Here is a 21,099-nt window from a genome sequence, read left to right as displayed (position 1 = left end):
AAGATGTGTGGGGTACAAGTACTAAAATTATCATTATGGAATGGGATGTCCCTATTTTCATTGGAGAAATGTTGAGGGGTATGTAATCTACAACATGTACTCCATGGAGATACTGAGATACTCCTTGAAATTTTGAAATTCAATTTTTGAAATTTTTGAAATTCAAATGTGTTTTCAGCATGCAGCAGTTGCTGGAAATTAGCACAGTTGTATAGTTTGGGTCACTGGAAACAAAATGACTAGGCTGTGCTCAGCTGAGGAGATAACATAAACAGGGTTGTGGGGTTAGTGCCACCCACCGAAATAGCATCACATGTGTGAGAGACTGCTGATAATAATAATAATAATAATAATAATAATAATAATAATAATAATAATAATTATTATTATTATTATTATTATTAATACCCCATCCATCCGACTGGGGTTCCCCAGCCACTCTGGGCAGTTTATAGCATATATTAAAACATCAAACATTAAAAACCTCCTGATACAGGGCTGCCTTCAGATATATTCTAAAAGTTGTGAAGTTCTTTATCTCCTTAACATCTGAAGGGAGGGTGCTCCACAGGGAGGGTGCCACTACCGAGAAGATAGTGTTTCTACAGCTCAGTGACTGCAGATGGATAGCGGGTCATTTTTATTTATTGGGTTTTCTGCAGTGAAGAGAAATTTGGATATAAAATGGAAAAGCATGCATGCGCGCGCACACACACACACAGACATCTTAATGATGCTGTGTGGGCATCACAAAAAACTTGCTTGCATGAGCAGCACCAATTCCACCATAAACTCCCATTTGGAATCGCCCTGGAATTTAAAAACACAGGAACAGAAACTTTAAATTGGCCTTTATATGTACAGAGCCTCTGTTCAATGGATTACAAGCCAATTTAATGCCATGCTCTGCTGAATGTCATAGTTGGTACTCTACCTGACAAGTGAACCAAGGTGTTATGACAGCTCTTCCTAGTTTGAAAGACTTGATCTTTTAGCTTTTTTTTGACCATTGCTTCATTATTGTTCTTGTGGGATATAAATTGCTTTTATCTTCAAGTTACAGTAATTGAAGAACAAAGGAAGCCAAGACTTAATTTGCAAAGTGCATTTAGAATCACACTTCAAACAGGTTGAAAAGTGTACTGTATATGGGGTAGGTGTAAGTCATTATCTCTTTTCAGGAGGAAAAAAAAGAAAGAAAAAGCATATGCACCCCCCCCATACAAAGCTACCTAACTTTCTCTTGTTAACTTCTGTTTTGCTTCTTTGGTTTTCCCCTCAAAATTAAACCCTTTGCCTCTTGTGTGGCACTTTGAACTGTTTTAAATGATCTACAGCTGCCGAGTGGGTAATGAGATGATGCTGCACAGGTGTATGGTGAATAACGGGGTGGAAAGAAGATACTGTACCTGTGTGAGCTTTTAGGAAAAATTGGGGGGGGGGGATCCTAACCATTGTTATTTCTCTACTCCAAATATAGCATGTTTAAAAAAAACAACCCATCTTACTATTGTCAGAGTAGCATTAGTCAACATTTGGAACTGGTTTAATGAAGCTTGTGTTTAGAAAGATCTATTATTTATAGAGGCAAGAGAAGTAACAAATGCTTAGGGGCCTTTTCAAGCTATTTGTTTATAACATTGGGGGGGGGGGAGCCTCTTATCTGTTGTGAATTTGTTGCTGGTCTGCAGAGGTTGTCTTTGCAAGACCAAAAGTTAAATAGTAAGGCAAGTTTTCTTTTCTACTCATTTCTTCACTGCAGCTTTTTGTCCTGGGCAAATTCCACAGTGGATCATTTGCTATTGTGATCTGTGCAGGAATGTTACACACCAGGTACTTAGGTGCTGCGGAGGTATTGCTCTTAAACATGGACTCCTTTCCATCTGATTGTATCACTGTGATTCTAAAGAACTGAGGCTGCAATCCCATACTTATTTTCCTGACAGTAAATCCCTTGGAATTCAGAAGTGCCTTCACCTAAGCAAACTCTGCAAGGATTTCAACCTCAGTATTGAACTCTGTTTCCCATTACACTCTCTCAGTATCCATTTCTGCTGTACAGACAAATGTCTGTGTTGTATTACTGTCCTAACCACCAGAATCCCAAGTAAAAAATGTTCCAACTTTTTAGAAAACTTTTTTTTTGTCAATACAGTATGTTTGTTCTCATAAAATGATAGGATTCTTTAAAAAAAATTAAAATGGCAAATGCTGGCTGTTGAAAAGAAATACAGAATGGCTGGCGTTCTGCATTGCAGGACTTCTAATCATGAAAATGCAACTAGTTAATGCTGGTTAAATTGGGGAGAGGTGCTGAATTTAGCCCCTCATTCTCAAACAACTGATCAATGTAACTTTAACCTTTTTTGAAAGGATTCTGTGGTATTAAGCCCTAAAGTTCTGCATTGCAGGACTTGTAATATTTTGGGAGAAGTGGAGGGGCTTGTGCATAGGTGTTATGTACTGAGTTGAATAGGATCCAAACTGCAGCAGTCTGATTGGTCCTAGAACAATAGGACCCAAAATGCAGCAGTCTGATTGGTCCTAGAACAATAGGATTCAGAATGCAGCAGTCTGATTGGTCATAGAACAATGCAGCAGTATGATTGGTTGGCAGGAACAACCCAATCCTGCTCCAGATAGAAGTGAATCCACAACCTGATTGGCTTACAGTAGAATTCCGGAATTAGCCAATCATGTGCAGCCCATTGTGTAAATAATGTATATAAAGCAGATACTGTGAGGGGACTTCCATTCATTCCTCCTCACCACTATGAGCTGAATAAAGAGCATGAAATCACTTTGCGACTCTGAGTATATTTCAATAGGCAAGAAAAATGCCCCGTGAAGGAAACTGAGAAAGAGGTGACTGTGTGGCTGACTGTACCAGTGGTCCTGGACTAACCCACTGAGAAAAAACACGAAAGGAGGACCAGGAAGGATGGCTTGAAGCAAAAGATGGCAGGGCTCCTATACCTTCCAACCATCCAATTTTTAATATCTTTATTTTTAATTTATTTATCAAATTTGCATACTGCCCTTCATCTGTAGATCTCAGGGTACTGGGCATATCTTTATGAACATTCCACATCTCCCAGGCCTTTGGCTAATTATAACCTTTTATTTATTAATTAATATATTTATTATTAATTTGTTAAAATTGTATACTGCCCTTCATTTGTAGATCTCAGGGCAGTTCACATCATAAAAGTACAAGATAAAAAGACAAAAAACCTAATAAAAACAAGAACAAAATAATAACCCCCTCCCACAAACACATTTAAAAGGGTGTAGGACATCCTTGGGTCGCCAACTGTTTTTGGACTACAACTCCCATCATCGCAAGCGAGCAGGACCAGTGGTCAGGGGTGATGGGAACTGTAGTCCCAAAACAGTTGGAGACCCAAGGTTGGGAAATACTGGTGTATGATGTTAATCAGCCAAAGGCCTGGCTGAACATGGTGGAAGACACATGGCAAGGCATGTAAAGGAGCCAGAGCACTTGGAGGCTTGTGTGACGAGATCAGCTGCAATGGTCCTGCACCTTTTTAATTTTAATTGTGGTGCTGGGAGTGTTAGCAGGCGCAGCTTTCCTCACACCAGCATGCGATGCTGCTCCTGCTGAAGTTATTATTTCTAAATAATTATTACAGGCCTTGGAAGGCACCTTGGTTCACTATAAAACCAAGGCAACACCAGAGATGTGGGGGAGGCGTGAGACACAAGGGCACAAGAGGGGTCCGTTGTAAGTGCACATGTTCCTTTCTGTCAGGCTACCTAAACGTGCATGCAGAGTTATTTATGGAGACCTTGGGGGTACATGTGTGTTATGTACTAAGCTTGGATCTAGAACAATAGGCAAGTAGGATCCTAGAATGCAACAACTGATTGGCTTGCAGGAAAAGACCAATCAGGCTCCAGGAGGAAGTTAATCAGCCTATTAGGCTGTTTGGATCGTAGAATGCAACAACTGATTGGCCTGCAGGAAAAGACCAACCAGACTCCAGGAGGGAAGCAGAATCAGCCAATCAGATGGGACTCATTCTGTAAATAATGTATATAAAAGCCTGAGGTTTGGGGGGCAATTCAATCACTGTTTTACAAGCTGCAATAAAGAGCATGAAATCGCTACAGGACTCCGAGTATATTTCAATGTGAAAGAACTGGAGGTTCAAGACAGTTCTTTCTCTGCCTGTTCCTCCCTTGTCTTGTTCTGAGTATCTGTTCACGGCACAGATGTAGGCCACACCTTCTCAGGCCAGGGGCAGCTTGATGATTTCTTTGGAAAAGGCCTCTGCTCAGTGACATGAAGACCTTTGCTAATGAGCTTGCCTGGGACACAGCAGGGGAGTCTGATTAGGCCGGGTGAGCCTGGCAGCTGTGTACTTAGCCTCTCACAGACCAGGCAGGCTTCTGCTGCTGCCAGTATAATGAAGCTCTCTCCAGGGGCTGGAGACAATCCCAACTACAATCTTCGGTGGTTTTTCAGCCGTACGCAGCTCCCAGCTTAGAGCTCTTTCATGTGCTGCCAGGCCTGATGCGAATTCACCTGCTGTTGGACGGCAGCACAGAGGAGTATCGGGAGGACAGCTGTGTTCATGGAGAAGCTGGAAGGCCCTGCAGAGATACTTCAGATCAGATCTTCCTTCAAGTGCAAGAAACCACTTGGCTCTCCAGCCATTCTCACAGGTGAGGCTTACCTTAAATGAGATTGCAGGGTCAATGTGAGCTTTCAGTTAGTAAGGTTGCACACTCAGTGCTCCTGTTTAGGTGCTCAGCAAACACAGGGTTTGGGTGCAGCTTAGAAAATAAAGTTAAATTTGAGGGCCTAGATCTGAAACACGGTGCCTGCCTCCCCACACAGCTTAAAATTCTGTTTAGGCTGGGTTTATCCCAAGCGTGTTGGCTTACACACAAGGCGATTGTGTGTAATACGACTAATTTAGCTCCCATTTTGTATCTTGCATTGACAACATTCACACGTGGTACAAAATAAAGTGAGAGAAACTCAGAAGCCGACTTTGCAGTATTTAAGCAGTCTTCATTTTAAGTTAAAAACAAAGGGGATATCAAAGCTCAAATACCAAATCAATTATGAATTAGAGTGTGGGAATGCTATCCAGTATATGTGTTATCTGCAACCATACAAGAAAGTTTGTTGAAGTACAGTGGTACCTCAGGTTACATACACTTCAGGTTACATACGCTTCAGGTTACAGACTCTGCCAACCCAGAAATAGTGCTTCAGGTTAAGAACAGTTTCAGGTTAAGAACAGACCTCCAGAACGAATTAAATACTTAACCTGAGGTACCACTGTACCTTCATAGGTTGTATTTAATTTTTCCTTTTACTATAACTTTGTATTCTGCCTTTCTACATTACTTCACACAAGGCGGTTTACAAGCTGAACAAACAACATAATATATGACAGATTACACCCCATATAACAATCTGATCCAATACGAAAAAGTCACGATAAAAGTGTAACTTTAGAATAAACAACTTATATTGAATAAAGTAATATTTGATAATCTATTAGAATATAATAGTACACAATAAAATTAAATATCAGCAAATAATTAAACAAATTCATTAGACATTACAATAATGAATTACTAAACTAAAATAAAAATAGCAAGTCACAATGCATTAAATTCCACATACATAAAAAATCATGTAAAAGGATCCAATTGAGAAACAAAGACACACAACATATATATCCCTGAACTCCTATTCTCTCTTCCCAGCTGCTTTTGCTGTTTTTAAAGTCATGGTCTGGAAAAGGTTCCTAGAGCTGAGGGATCTTGGGAAAGTTTATCTAAATAATAGATTTGTCTAAAGCAAAAAAAAAGGGCACTCTTGAATTTAGTTTTGGGAGATATGTAATGCAAGTTGTGCTACTGGACTCAATGTATTTAACACTTTTGTGACTGGTGCCAAACTCATAATGGGATTCAGTTATTATAAATCAAAGGGTAGATTCCATCATGCACGTCTGCCACTTTGAGAGGAATCCAGTGCTGTGCTTTTTCAATCATTCCATCAGCACAAGCATTTCAGAGCCAACTTGGGCAGTGTGGAGGGAGCAGAGGGTGGAAAGTCCTGCACGGGGGACTCATTGTGTTGGTTCCTGCTAGTGCACCTGCTTAGTTGAATCCTGCCCTTTGTCAAGTGAGGAATGAAGCTGAACCATCAGATTATGAATCACAGTTGGAGATTCATATTGCCTAAAATACAGGGGGTTTTAGGGGCTACGGTTCATGTAATGGGCTTACAGGCACCACATGCTTAGCAATGAAATATTGATAGTTCAAGTAAGGCTCACGCATATGTGTATCAGTTATAGATAAGCAGAACAGGGAAGGATAACTCAGTTGGTCAGAGTGTGGTGCTCATAATGCCAAGGTTTAAAGTTCAGTCCCTGTATGGGGCAGCTGCATATTCCTGCACTGCAGGGAATTGGACCAGATGATTCTCAACTCCACAGTTCTGTGATTCCATGACATTACATCATAACCTTGCTCATTTTGTACAACGTGCTGCTTGTTTTCTAACTCACCACCCTCCCTTACCTTTCACCTTTCTTTTAGCTTCTAATCCAGGCATCCCCAACCTTCGGCCCTCCAGATGTTTTGGACTACAATTCCCATCACCCCTGACCACTGGTCCTGTTAGCAAGGGATCATGGGAGTTGTAGACCAAAACTTCTGGAGGGCCGCAGGTTGGGGGTGCCTGTTGTAATCCTTGTCATGGGCGTTTATTTCACTTCCTATACATAAATGTGAGATACAGCAAAAATCAAAAAGGTAGTAGTAGAGGCAGTTTGTTACCCCACAGATCAAGCTGTAAAAAATACCTCTGCACTAATATTTAATACGGTACAGGCATCATGATGATGGTGGATTAAGGCTGCAATGAGATGTATGTTAGCATGTGCCTAGGTATGTTGGATACTTAACAGGTTTTATATACTCGAGTGGTGCTTTAAAATCTAAACGTACAAATGTACAAAAAATACTTCGGTTTCCTCTTCTTTTTACTGGGCATGCAATATTTTAACCTTTTAGCCCAGTCACTGTTGGGTAGGGGGCGTGAAAAGAGGTGATTAGCAATGATAATAATCATGTTCTGTATGAAGTGATTATGAATGAAAAGGGAGTGAACTACCCTGGACACCAAACAAGCATGTCATTAACTGTTCCTGGAATTTAATGGATGCTTTTCTATTATCAGTAAGTTGAGTAATGAGTATTATTAGTAAGATGGGGAGGCTCTGCATCTCTGTGCCTGCATTGAGTTGTGCCTGCATTGCTGAAGATCTCCTGGATAAAGAAGAAAGCAAATGTGTGCTGTAATCAGGATCCAATCCATGTCTTATTTTTGTCCCTGTGACACAATCGAGCAATCAAATTGTATACCCTCTTACAGCAGATCTGAATTGAACCCAGAAGCTGCAGCTGCTATGCTGTTGACTCAGATTATAAATGAAGATGCTATAGTGACCACTGCTACTTTCACTGGTGGGCGGGAGGGTGGGGGGGCAGGAGAGGAAATGGGGCATAGCATCCTTGTCAAATTTATTTGTTATTTGCCAGGAGATTTGCTTGAGGAATGCAGATGGCTCTCGGTTACCTTCTCAAATGCACCAGTGCAGAGCTATTTGCTAATCAAATATTTGCTAGCAATAGAGAACTTGAAACAACATTTGTCATTGGGTTTTCAGTGCATTTATTATCTGTTAATGCCTTGTCACTCACACCGCATGACAGTCTGGATATAAATATTTTATTGAGTTATACAGATGGACAAAAGATTTATTCACTGAAATTTACATTCTTCCAGGTCTTCATGACACTGGTAAATACAGATGACTATTTTCTGGGAGTGTTCGTTGGATCTGTGTGTAAACTGATTCACAAGGTGAATTTTCTCTTCTGAGCGTAAGAAGAGGCTGTTGGATCAGGCCAAAGGCTGATCTAGTCCAGCACTCTGTTTCCACAGTAGCCAGACAGATAACCATCACTCCCTCTAGTAAGTGCACTGTATGAAGGGGTGTGTGTGTCTGTGTCTGTGCTAACATTCAGCCTTATTTGAAGTCCCTAAGTTCTAGCGTGAGGGAGCCAAACTTTTCTTTACATGCTTTCTCCAAACCATGCATAATTCTACACACTTCCATCTTACACACATTTTCTTTAAACTAAAAAGTTCCAAATGTAACTCATGGGGGAGTTACGGCATCCCCTTGATAATTTTAGTTGCCCCTTTCTGGACCAGCTCTACAATAGTATTTTTAAGGTGAGGTGACTGTACAAGTGTGGTTTCATCATAGGTTTGTATAATAGTGTCATGATATTGGCAGCATCTCCCCCCCCCCCCCCCGAGGAAAGAAAATGACCTGGCTGGGGAAACACTTCAGCCCAGTTGCAGAGGGGAGAGGAGCAGGGGCAGATAGGGGCACCAGTGAAGGGCTTGGTGCGTGTTTGTGTGCCAGTGGGTTGGCAACTCCTACAGTAGAGGAAGGATTGAGACTGATCCGCATCTACGATGTATCTATCCTGTAATTTCTTATGAAATACTGTGTTTTTCCTTAAACCAGCATGGATTCAAATTGAGAAAAAGAATGACCTAGGTGCATTATAAGCTGTCAGTGTGTACACAGAAACAGAAAGTTGAATTCTGGGGTTTCTGTAAGCCAGGCATGGCCAAACTTGACCCTCCAGATGTTTTGGGACTACAGCTCCCATCATCCCTAGCTAACAGGGCCAGTGGTCAGGGATGATGGGAATTGTAGTCCCTAAACATCTGGAGGGCAAAGTTAGGCCATGCCTGCTGTAAGCTAATGGCAATTTGGGGTGCTGGGTGTCTCCTTGGAGATCCAATGGTGGTATTGGATGTGACATTTTGAAGTGTCAATCTGTGCTTTCACATTTATCCTTAACCTGTATACAGTATTTGTAAATAGATTCAAATATTACAAAATGATCTCTTTCCAAAAGAAACAAAACCTGGATAAGCATTGTGCCTCTGAAATCTCAGTGTATGTAATAAATAGTACATTGCCAGTGATGGGAGGGTGATGGGGAACAGAGCACAAATCATTGGAAATATGAAAATTAACTCAAAGTTTGGATTGAAACATTACAGTGGATAAAAAAGCAGACATTGGCTACCACAGCAATTGGAGCCAAAGGCTCCATAATGTGCATATTATAATTTTCAGCTCACTGCCTACTGCCCAAATGGCTGTCCGGTTTGAGCAACGTGCTCTTCGCTAATTAGTTTTTATGCTGTGGGAAAAATAGGAAGGCAGGCCTTCAATATGCAATTGGGGGTCGCTTTATAAGGCTCTGCAACGTTAACTGCATTTAACAGATCATAAACGTTATTTAATTACAAATAATTCATTGTAACTTATGTGGAAGCCCTTTTAAATGCTAAGTCTGTCTTTTTCATAGCTGTCAGGGTTACTTCCAGATCCTAGCTCACAGAGGATCACGCTAGCCAGCGATCGTTAAATAAAAGTCTTTATTGAGTTACAGTCTCCATTCTCGAGCTGCTGCGTGCAACCCTACGTCTTATGCTTAGATCGGCGAAGCTCCGTCTGAGTCTCCGCCCCTTGCGCACCAACTTAATATCCTAGCCCTGCTCCACCTTTTCCGCCTGACAGTTCTCCTCTGGGTCCCTCTGCCCCCCTGGGTCTCTTCCTTCCGGGATTCTTCTGACGCTGACCCCCCTGACTCTCCTGTCTCCTTGCGCCGGGCTTTAGGACCTGGCTCCCTTTCCGGGCTGCCTACTGCGCCACCTTCCTGTGCATTTGAACTTGGCGCGCGCGCCCAACCTTCCACTTTCCGTCTAACCGTCACTTCGCTCCCCGATGAAGGTGTGGCCACTCCTGACTCGTGCCCTCCCTCCTGTTGCGAGCTGCCAGCGCTTGATCCCTGGCGCTCTTCCTCTTTCCTACTCTCTGGCGGTGACGCTGGTCCCGATCTCCAACTGCTCCCCTCTGAGTCCCCTCTGGCTCTATCTTCCTGGGGTGTCCCCCTAGTCTCCCCCCTTGCCCTGGCCACTGGTGCTCCTTTTTGTGAATCTTCTGATTCACTGGAAAGACTCGGAGATCTCGGGTCGTCGTCATCACTCATCCTTTCTTCTGCCTCCTCCCCCTCGCTCTCTGTTTCCTCCCTTGCCCTCGCCTCTGCTCCTGAACCCCTGACATCCATCCCCCCCTCGAAGCCCCCTCTTCCCCCCTCCCCTCCTTCCGGTGCGGGAGCTGGGTGCTGCAGTGTCAAGGGGACGAATGTCGGGTACAGTTCGCTTCCCGTGGCGGGCCTCCATCCGAAGTCTTCCGGTTCTTCCTCCCTGCTCTCGTCGACGACGGTCACCTCTGCTTCCATCTCTGTGCCGCCGTGCTCGAAACCCTGGTCGTCCCCGAAAACGTCCATGTCCGTCTCTCCCTCGCTTCCTTCTGGAGGCGTTGCTCGTCCTGGACCCTCCAGCCACTTTCTGCGCCACTGCTCCTCTGGTCGATCATCCCACCAATACGAGGGTTCTGAAGCAGATCCCGAGGGTGACCCCTCCGGGGAACGGGCGTCTCGTGTCGGTTCCTCATCCGAGTCGAACCCCCGGAACGTGCTGGCTGAAAGCGTGGGCGTGAAAAGCCAGTCGTCGAAAAAGTCCGCTGGCATTGGCCTATGGGGGAAGAGGGCATGAAACTCTTCCTTGAGCAGAGGTTCATCTAAAGCGTAGCCCGGCACCCAGCTGTTGGCACTGGCCGGGGTGCCCTCCTTAGCGAGAAGGTATTCTACCCCCTCTTCCCCCCATCTGGAGTCCAAAATCTCCGTGACTTCGTTGAGGCGCACCTCCTGTGCCACTCCCCGTTGCCTGGTTCCCTCTCGGAGCGGACTCGGCGCCGTTCCGGGTTCCTGAAACCTGTGCGGTGCCTTGTAGGGAGTGAGCACCGATCTGTGGAACACCGGATGCATTCTGGAACCCTCCGGAAGCGCCAGCCTGAAAGCCACCGGGTTGACCTGCTCTTCGACTTGGTAGGGCCCCAGTTGCTTATGCCCTAATTTCTTCTTGGCCAACGACCTGGCCGGCACTGCGTGGGCTGCTAACCAGACCCAGTCTCCCACATGGATCTCTTCGCCAACCCTTCTGTGTTTGTCTGCCTGCACCTTGTATGCATGTTTGGCCAGCTCCAGGTGCCGCCGCAGCTGATCGTGGACCTCCTGCAACTCCGACGCGAACGCATCTGCTGTCTGCGGCTCCCCCTCCACCAGTCTTTCCAGTCCCGGGAAGGTTCTGGGGTGCCTCCCGTTGTTGGCGAAGAACGGCGTGACCCCCGTGGACACGTGCTTCGTGTTGTTGTAGGCGAACTCGGCGAGCGGCAGGTAATCCACCCACGTCACCGGCTGTTGATTCGCATAGCATCTCAGGTACTGCTGCATGATGGCATTGACCCGCTCCGCTTGCCCGTTGGTCTGCGGGTGTCTCGCCGACGCCAGGTTGATCTTGACGTTTAGGAAGCCCATCAGCTTCTGCCAGAAATTCGAGATGAACTGCCGCCCGCGGTCGGACAGAATAGACCGTGGCAGCCCGTGAACCTTGAACACGTGGTCTATGAACAGTTTGGCGGTTTGTTCCGCCGTGGCCACCTTCGCACACGGGATGAAATGTGCCATCTTGGAGAACAAGTCCACCACCACCAGCACGGCCGTCTTGCCCCTTGAGCTGGGCAGATCCGTGACGAAGTCCAGGGCGACTCTCTCCCATGGCGCGACCGGAGTTTGCAGCGGTTCCAACAGTCCGGCCGGCGGTCTGTGCACTGGTTTGGCCCTCTGGCAGGTGTCGCACCTCGCCACGTAGTCCGCGACCTCCCCTCTCATTCCGGGCCACCAGAAATCCCTGGCGACTAATTCCACCGTCTTCTCCTTGCCAAAGTGCCTGGCAGTGGGCGCGTCGTGCAGCTGATGCAGTACCTTGGCGCGAAGTTCGTCTCCCGGCACGTAGATGGCCCCTTTGCGGATGAGCAATCCATCTCTCAGCTGGAACCCGTCGGTCGCTGCCGTGCCCCTTTGCATCTCTGCCATCTTTGCTTGCGCGAAGGAGTCATTCTGCAACGCTCGTCGCACCGCCTCCAGGTCCACTGTCGCCGCAGCGCACGCCCACACTGTTGGTGCGAAGATGTGCATGGCGGCCGCTGGCGTGGCGTCCTCCAGATACTGCGGCTTACGGGAGAGCGCGTCCGCCATGATGTTGGTGTCCCCTGGGACATACTCTATTCGGAAATCGAAGTTCGCAAAGAACTCAGCCCAACGTATCTGCCTCTGGTTCAGGAACTGTGCCGTGCGCCAGTGCTCCAGATTCTTGTGGTCCGTGCAGACCTGCACCGTGTGCTTGGCTCCAATCAGGAAGTGCCTCCATGCTTTGAACGCTGCATGAATAGCCAGCAACTCCCTGTCCCAGATGGTGTAGTTCTGTTCGGACTTGCTGAGCTTCCTGGAGTAAAACGCTCCCGGCCTCCAAACCCCCTTCGGGTCCTTCTGCAGCAGGACTGCTCCGACGGCCCTGTCCGAGGCGTCTGTTTCAACTCTCATCGGCCTGCTGGGGTCGACATGAAGTAGCTGTTCCTCCGACGCGAAAAGACGCTTGAGCGCCTGAAAGGACTGCTCCGCCTGTGCTGTCCAGATGAACTTCTTTTTCTTGGAACTGAGCGTGTCCGTGATGGCCGCTGTTTGCATAGCGAAGCCTTTGATGAACTTGCGATAGAAGTTTGCGAAGCCGACAAACCGTTGGACCTCCTTCCGGTTGCGTGGGCTTTTCCAATCCAACACCGCTCGAACCTTGGCGCTGTCCATGGCGAGCCCCTTGTCAGACAACTTGTAGCCCAGGAAATCCACCTCCGTCACGTCGAATTGGCACTTCTCCAGCTTGGCGTAAAGCCTATGTTGCTGTAGCCGGCTCAGCACTTCCCTGACGTGTCTGTCATGCTCCTGCTGCGATTCCGAAAAGATCAGGATGTCATCCAAGAAACAGACGCACGTTTTGTAGAGGAGCCCCGCCAACACGTGATGCATGAAAACTTGAAAAACGTGGGAGCCATTTTGCAATCCAAAAGGCATAACCCTATATTCGTAGGTGCCCAGGGGCGTGAACATGGCTGTCTTCCACTCATCTCCTTCCCGCATGCGAATGAGGTTGTACGCCCCTCGCAGGTCCAACTTGGTGAACACGCTGCCCTTGCGTACTTTGGCGAGGAGGTCGTCGATTCGGGGCATGGGGAAGTCCGATGGCTTGGTCACACTGTTCAAAATGCGGTAGTCCACTACGAGTCTTTTTTGGGGCGTGTCTCGCTTCTTCACAAAGAATACAGGACTGCCCCCCGCTGCCTGGGACTCTCGGATGAAACCGCGCTCCAAATTATGATCTATGAACTCTTTGAGTTCCTGCAGTTCGTCTTCAGACATGGAATACAGCTTCCCTTTGGGCAGCGCCGCCCCCGGCAGCAGGTCAATTTTGCAGTCATATGGTCTGTGGGGGGGTAGCTTGTCTGCCTCCTTCTCGCAGAAAACCTCCAAAAATTCTGCGTACTTGTGGGGAATCGCTTGCAGCGTGCCTAGCAGCAGCTGTGACTCCTCTTGCTCCCCTTCCTGCTGGGGCATGATGCAGTGTTCAGCACAAAAGGAAGAGCCGAAGGTCAGCTGCCTCTGGTACCAAGCCAGCGTCGGGCTGTGCTTGTCCAGCCAACTCATGCCCAATACAATAGGCGTGTCCGACAGTTGAGTGACGTTGAAGCTGATGATTTCCCTGTGATTTCCAAGCCGCAGCACCATAGGTGGCGTCTGCTTCACCACTTGCCCCCCTAACAGCTCCCTGCCATCCACCGTGACAACCTGCAGGGGCAGCGTGGCAGGCAGCAACTGTATAGCGTGCCGGTCGACAAAGTCCTGCCCTATGAAGTCTGCATTGCTTCCCGAGTCGACGGTGATTGGCACGTCCATGGTGATTCCATTGGGTAGCTGGAGCGATGCGGTGAGCCTCACTACTGGCTTGGGCGGGAGGGGGTCCATGGGCGGTAAAATCTCTGGGGACTGCTTCACTGACACGTCTGGCTGGGCCCCAGTGCCTCTTCCTCCAGCCAGACATCGTCGTTTCCCTGCTGTGGTTCTCCGTGCTGCGTTGCTGCAGTCACCATTGCTGAGGCTGCAGTGTGCTTGTGGAGCCTCCGGGGACACTCTTTCGCCATATGCCCTGGATCCTCGCAGATATAACACTTCCTGTTCCCTCTAGGAGGCTTCGCTTTCACTGCTGCCGGTGCTAGGGCTCTGGCTGCTGACTGAGCCCTTGCACTCCCAACCTCCATCGGTTCCACCCCTCCCCCTGTTGGAGGCGTGGATTGCGCACGCGCTGCTTCTCTGGGAAGGAAGGAGGAGCCCCTGGCTGGTTCGCGCCCGCTGCGCCCTTCGTCCCTGCTCCACGGACGTTCTTCCAGCCGCACCCCCACCGCCAGCGCCCTCTGAACGATCTCCTGCGTGGTCCGGGGTCTCTCCCCCCTCGCAATCTCATCTTTAACCAAGTTGTGCAAGCCCTCCCAAAAAAGGTCTCTGACAGGAGCCGAATCTCTGTCCCATTCCAGGGCACTGACCAAAGCGAAAAAGCGGGCATGATACTGCCTTACGCTGGCCCTCCCTTGCCTTAGTCCATGCACCTCCTTTCGGGCAAGATCCACGTCAATGCTTGATAAAAAACAGCCATCCATCGCTTTAATAAAGGCGTCCGCATTTTGGAGCGCAGGATCCTTATCTTTCCACAAATTGCGCAGCCATGCTTTAGCGTCTCCATGCAAATGGGACATGATGAACCCCACTTTCTCTTGTTCATCTCTAAAGTCTTTGTGCAGCAGTTGCAGTGCACACATTACGTCTGCTCTAAAGTTGGGGTACTGTTGCAAATTCCCATCGAAGTGAGAGACCAGACCGCCTGTGCGTCTCCCCAACCCAATCCCCTCTGGTTTGGGAGTCTGTTGCCCTTGCTTCGTAAGCACGTCCAACCTGACCTGGAGATCCCTGTAGGCGGCAGCTGCTTCCTCCTCTCTCTTCCTGGACGCCAGCGCCTCGGCATTCAGTCGTGAAACTGCTTCTCTGAGTTCCGTTATTTGCTGTTCGGCCGTCATATTGTCTGCCGTTCGTGAGCTCTCTTGTAGGCACCCGCTTTCTCTCCTCTCCGCGAGGCCGTGGATGCCCACAATTTGATGAGACGGAGCTTACTGTCAGGGTTACTTCCAGATCCTAGCTCACAGAGGATCACGCTAGCCAGCGATCGTTAAATAAAAGTCTTTATTGAGTTACAGTCTCCATTCTCGAGCTGCTGCGTGCAACCCTACGTCTTATGCTTAGATCGGCGAAGCTCCGTCTGAGTCTCCGCCCCTTGCGCACCAACTTAATATCCTAGCCCTGCTCCACCTTTTCCGCCTGACAGTTCTCCTCTGGGTCCCTCTGCCCCCCTGGGTCTCTTCCTTCCGGGATTCTTCTGACGCTGACCCCCCTGACTCTCCTGTCTCCTTGCGCCGGGCTTTAGGACCTGGCTCCCTTTCCGGGCTGCCTACTGCGCCACCTTCCTGTGCATTTGAACTTGGCGCGCGCGCCCAACCTTCCACTTTCCGTCTAACCGTCACTTCGCTCCCCGATGAAGGTGTGGCCACTCCTGACTCGTGCCCTCCCTCCTGTTGCGAGCTGCCAGCGCTTGATCCCTGGCGCTCTTCCTCTTTCCTACTCTCTGGCGGTGACGCTGGTCCCGATCTCCAACTGCTCCCCTCTGAGTCCCCTCTGGCTCTATCTTCCTGGGGTGTCCCCCTAGTCTCCCCCCTTGCCCTGGCCACTGGTGCTCCTTTTTGTGAATCTTCTGATTCACTGGAAAGACTCGGAGATCTCGGGTCGTCGTCATCACTCATCCTTTCTTCTGCCTCCTCCCCCTCGCTCTCTGTTTCCTCCCTTGCCCTCGCCTCTGCTCCTGAACCCCTGACATCCATCCCCCCCTCGAAGCCCCCTCTTCCCCCCTCCCCTCCTTCCGGTGCGGGAGCTGGGTGCTGCAGTGTCAAGGGGACGAATGTCGGGTACAGTTCGCTTCCCGTGGCGGGCCTCCATCCGAAGTCTTCCGGTTCTTCCTCCCTGCTCTCGTCGACGACGGTCACCTCTGCTTCCATCTCTGTGCCGCCGTGCTCGAAACCCTGGTCGTCCCCGAAAACGTCCATGTCCGTCTCTCCCTCGCTTCCTTCTGGAGGCGTTGCTCGTCCTGGACCCTCCAGCCACTTTCTGCGCCACTGCTCCTCTGGTCGATCATCCCACCAATACGAGGGTTCTGAAGCAGATCCCGAGGGTGACCCCTCCGGGGAACGGGCGTCTCGTGTCGGTTCCTCATCCGAGTCGAACCCCCGGAACGTGCTGGCTGAAAGCGTGGGCGTGAAAAGCCAGTCGTCGAAAAAGTCCGCTGGCATTGGCCTATGGGGGAAGAGGGCATGAAACTCTTCCTTGAGCAGAGGTTCATCTAAAGCGTAGCCCGGCACCCAGCTGTTGGCACTGGCCGGGGTGCCCTCCTTAGCGAGAAGGTATTCTACCCCCTCTTCCCCCCATCTGGAGTCCAAAATCTCCGTGACTTCGTTGAGGCGCACCTCCTGTGCCACTCCCCGTTGCCTGGTTCCCTCTCGGAGCGGACTCGGCGCCGTTCCGGGTTCCTGAAACCTGTGCGGTGCCTTGTAGGGAGTGAGCACCGATCTGTGGAACACCGGATGCATTCTGGAACCCTCCGGAAGCGCCAGCCTGAAAGCCACCGGGTTGACCTGCTCTTCGACTTGGTAGGGCCCCAGTTGCTTATGCCCTAATTTCTTCTTGGCCAACGACCTGGCCGGCACTGCGTGGGCTGCTAACCAGACCCAGTCTCCCACATGGATCTCTTCGCCAACCCTTCTGTGTTTGTCTGCCTGCACCTTGTATGCATGTTTGGCCAGCTCCAGGTGCCGCCGCAGCTGATCGTGGACCTCCTGCAACTCCGACGCGAACGCATCTGCTGTCTGCGGCTCCCCCTCCACCAGTCTTTCCAGTCCCGGGAAGGTTCTGGGGTGCCTCCCGTTGTTGGCGAAGAACGGCGTGACCCCCGTGGACACGTGCTTCGTGTTGTTGTAGGCGAACTCGGCGAGCGGCAGGTAATCCACCCACGTCACCGGCTGTTGATTCGCATAGCATCTCAGGTACTGCTGCATGATGGCATTGACCCGCTCCGCTTGCCCGTTGGTCTGCGGGTGTCTCGCCGACGCCAGGTTGATCTTGACGTTTAGGAAGCCCATCAGCTTCTGCCAGAAATTCGAGATGAACTGCCGCCCTACAAAGGGGAATACCTACAGATGAAGCAGATTCTGGCGTTTTGTAAAGGTGCCTTAACATCTGCCATTGCTTAGTGGGGGCTGGTGAGTGTCGGATTGTTTATATGCTTCTAGTACACTGGTTTATTATTGTCTTTATCGGGTACTTTCCAGTTGCGTCCTGTCTGCTAATGGAAAGCTTTTTAATCAAGATGAGGCTTGAGTGAGGCGAAAGCAGGGTGGATGGGTGGCACTTTTAGGTTCTCCTTGCAGCCTTCTGTGCAAAGGTATGAACAATAATTTGCCAGGCACCAGATTGTGCCTGTTAAATAGAGAGAACCCTATGCCAGTGTTTCCTTTATTTTGCAAATTTAGAGTGAAGCTTTTCTGGCATTAAAAGGCTGTGTTACTCAAATGAGTTGTAAGTAATTTTGCTACTGTAACTCTTAAAAGTACTTTGGATGTGCATTTGTATCCAAAAGTAATTTGGATGGACATCACACACAAACAAAATCTCTCACACACTTTATGTTGAGCCTAGACTTGGTTCTCCAATGGAAGTAGGCTTACTTAATAAGTACAAGATTTGTATGAAATTAAGTTGATGAAGAGAAAAATCAGGGCCATAGAGCTGGTTGCTGTAATTGGAAATAGGCTGTGATTTTAAAACTTAAAGTTTAAGCAATAGGAAGTGACTGCATCAAATTAAAACACTGGTTATATGTCTTGAATGTCTGAGCTTCTAGGGAATGAGCAGCCCCCAAGAAGCTCATTAATAGTAGCTGCAGAAGGGTTCCCTTTCCCATATTAAAATTTGCTTTCATAGCTGAAAATAATGTGCCTCACAAGTTCTCTTCCTGTCTTACAGTTATTTTACATTTCCCTCTAGATAAGATGCACATGAATCTAACTCTTTAGTGATCTTGGGTGGCACTTGTGAAACTGCATCCAACCATTAGTCTCTTTTCATGGGAGACAGGAAATCCTTTGACCTGAAAATGAGTTCTGGCTAGCTAGAAGTGACCTCATGGAGAAACAGGAAGTGCCTCATTTGCATACCCTCTAACATTCTGCAGGGATATTTCTCACTCTCCCCCAACTGACCTTGCTCAACCCGCTCCCATTTTTTTGTCCTCTCCCCAACAGAGCATTTCCACCACCACTTCATTCACCAATGGGACACACACCCTCCGCCATCCTGAGAAAACCCATTAACCTTGATTTTGTTTTATTCTTTGGTAGATTTTACAAAAGAAAAACACATACCAAAGGGGCAAGATTAGACACGGATGCACAGAGAGAGAGAGAGAGAGAGAGAGAGAGAGAGAGGTACAGTGGTACCTCGGGTTACATATGCTTCAGGTTACAGACCCCGCTAACCCAGAAATACCGTAGTACCTTGGGTTAAGAACTTTGCTTCGGGATGAGAACAGAAATTGCACGACAGTGGTGCAGCGGTAGCCCCCATTAGCTAAAGTGGTGCTTCAGGTTAAGAACAGTTTCAGGTTAAGAACGGACCTCCGGAACAAATTAAATACTTAACCCGAGGTACGTGTGTGTGTGTGTGTGTGTGTGTGTGTATTTTCAAGACTCCTTGAGCTCCATTCTGCTCCCCCTTCCTGACCAGGGCAGCTCTGCTTGCCCTTCAGAGCCAGCATGTCACATGGGTTGGGACCTTGGTGGTGGTAGCCTCTCTTCCTCCATGCCCATTTCCAGAAGCTACTATGAGCTGGCCAATGGAGGAGGCTGGCAGTGATGGCCATGGAGAGAAAACAGGCTGCTCGTTCGCAGTCACTGCTGCTGCTGCTGCCGCTCAGGACAAGTGCCGGCTCATCCTCCTCCCCAGGCTGGGCACTGGCAGGAGAAATAGGAACATTCCGGGATCAAATCAGAAGCTGGGATGGCTTTTGTAATTCCAGGAGTGTCCCTGGAAAATAGGGACACTTGGAAGGTATGCATTAGGAACACAGGAAGCTACCTTTTACTGAGGTAGCCTGTTTGTTTATCTAGCTAGCATTGTGTAACACTGATTAGCAGTGGTTCTCTGGGGTCCCAGGCAAAGATCTTTCACACTGCCTCCTATACAAGTCTTCTCTCCTGTTCCACACATGTGCCCATCTCAAGGTGGCTCTCTCCAGATGTTGTAGACTTCAAATCCAATTAGTCATAGTCAGCCAGCATAGCCGATGGTCAGGGATGATGGGAAGGTGTAGTTCAAAACAACTGGAGAACACCATTTTGTGTGTCCCCCCCCCCCAGCAGTTGTAGTATATGTGGTTTCTATGTTATTCGTTGCCCAATCCAGTGTTTCAACACCTGGAAAAAGCCTGTGCTTGCAAGTATTTTGCTGCTTGCTACTGTCTGCCTTCAATGTGCTTCTACATTTGCCACAGAACATTACTGCCTCAAATTATCTTTTCTAAATTAAATATTTGCGACTTTAGATTTTCCACCCCTTGTCATGCTTGCCTAATGAAGAAGAGCAGATGGCGCCAACACATCCCAGCCTTGCAAGGCATTTGGTGTTTTCTGACTGCACAAGTCTGTTTTCTTGTGGGAATGAAAACAAAGGCCTTACTGGGTGGTGATGGATGTTTCTGACTGTAGGTGTAGACAAACATGCAAATACTGACAAAATATTATCAGTAGCATCAATCCTGCAATTTTTAAAGGAATAATGCTGATATGTTTGTAAACCAGCATCCTCAGTAATATAGGGCTGCTGATTTTTAGGAAAAATAAAAGTTAACTGTAAAGAAACAATCATGTACTTCAATATAGCCAGACACCCACCTTGCAAACTCAGATTTGTTTTGCAGTACCCTTTAAACTACGAAGGTAGATTAAATAGAAATGCTAATCATTGTTGTCACATAACTGTTTTATATCCACCTTTCCAACCTCTGTATCGGGAAACCCTAGTTTATCATGACATGCACAGCCAATGCCATGTCTTTTCTTCACACAGAATTATTTTGTAAGTAGCACCCAAGAAGCATATACCTGCTCAAAGAGCAACTGAGGCTTCTTGTGATCTTTGCCAACTGTACACTGAAAAGAAGTTTCAGTGAATGCATCTACTAAAATGTAATGTGTGAAGCTGATCTCATTATTAATGGAGGTAATAAGGAATGCCTTACTTGTTTACTATTCATATAGGAATTCACAAATAAAAGTTTATGCAGCTATATACACCCAAATCTGTCTTATCATGCTTGGTATTTATTGACTTGGGAGCAAAGTTTTTATGTTGTTGTTTAAACAGTCTATGGCCTTTTAAACTGTGTGAGAGAGGTGGTGATTATTATGGTTTGTTATTATGGTTTGTATTTTTGTGTTTTTATATTGTGAACCACCCTGTGATCTTTGGAAGAAGGGCAGTATTGAAGCTAAAGCTATCCCAGTCCCCCTCATGCCCCCAAACCATGGAGAAAATGGTGGTCATGCTCCTAAGCCCAACTAAATCTTGCCTTTGTTTTTGGTAGGTGGGGAACCGGTGTGTGCATGTTTTAAAAAACAGTAGGAAACAGGATGAACATCTACTCTGCCACTGAAGCCTGACAGAGCGTAGGATAAGGTGGCTGAACCATCTTTGTAGTACTCCCCCCCCCCCGACTTTAGGCCGCATCCTAAACATTCAGTGCTCATTTGGCTTCATATTTTTGCTCTGAGAATGATGGAAGAAAATGGAGCCACACATTATTTCTTAACAATCATTATTTTATTAATATATTTTACAAGATTGCAG

General features: G+C 47.8%; 1 long non-coding RNA gene across 1 annotated transcript in view; it reads left to right on the top strand.

The window, feature by feature from the left end:
- Positions 1-4,035: 4,035 nt before the first annotated feature.
- Positions 4,036-21,099, top strand: part of LOC309526019 — a 79,965-nt gene continuing 62,901 nt past the window's right edge. Inside the window, exon 1 of the long non-coding RNA XR_014216623.1 lies at positions 4,036-4,689. This is a non-coding gene — a long non-coding RNA (uncharacterized lncRNA). The remainder of the gene's footprint in view (positions 4,690-21,099) is intronic.

This window comes from Podarcis vaucheri, assembly GCF_965113315.1.
Source record: "Podarcis vaucheri genome assembly, chromosome: 2".
Classification (NCBI taxonomy): domain Eukaryota; kingdom Metazoa; phylum Chordata; class Lepidosauria; order Squamata; family Lacertidae; genus Podarcis; species Podarcis vaucheri.
The sequence above is the reverse complement of the archived record's forward strand: the minus strand, read 5'-3'. Positions and strand labels throughout refer to the sequence as shown.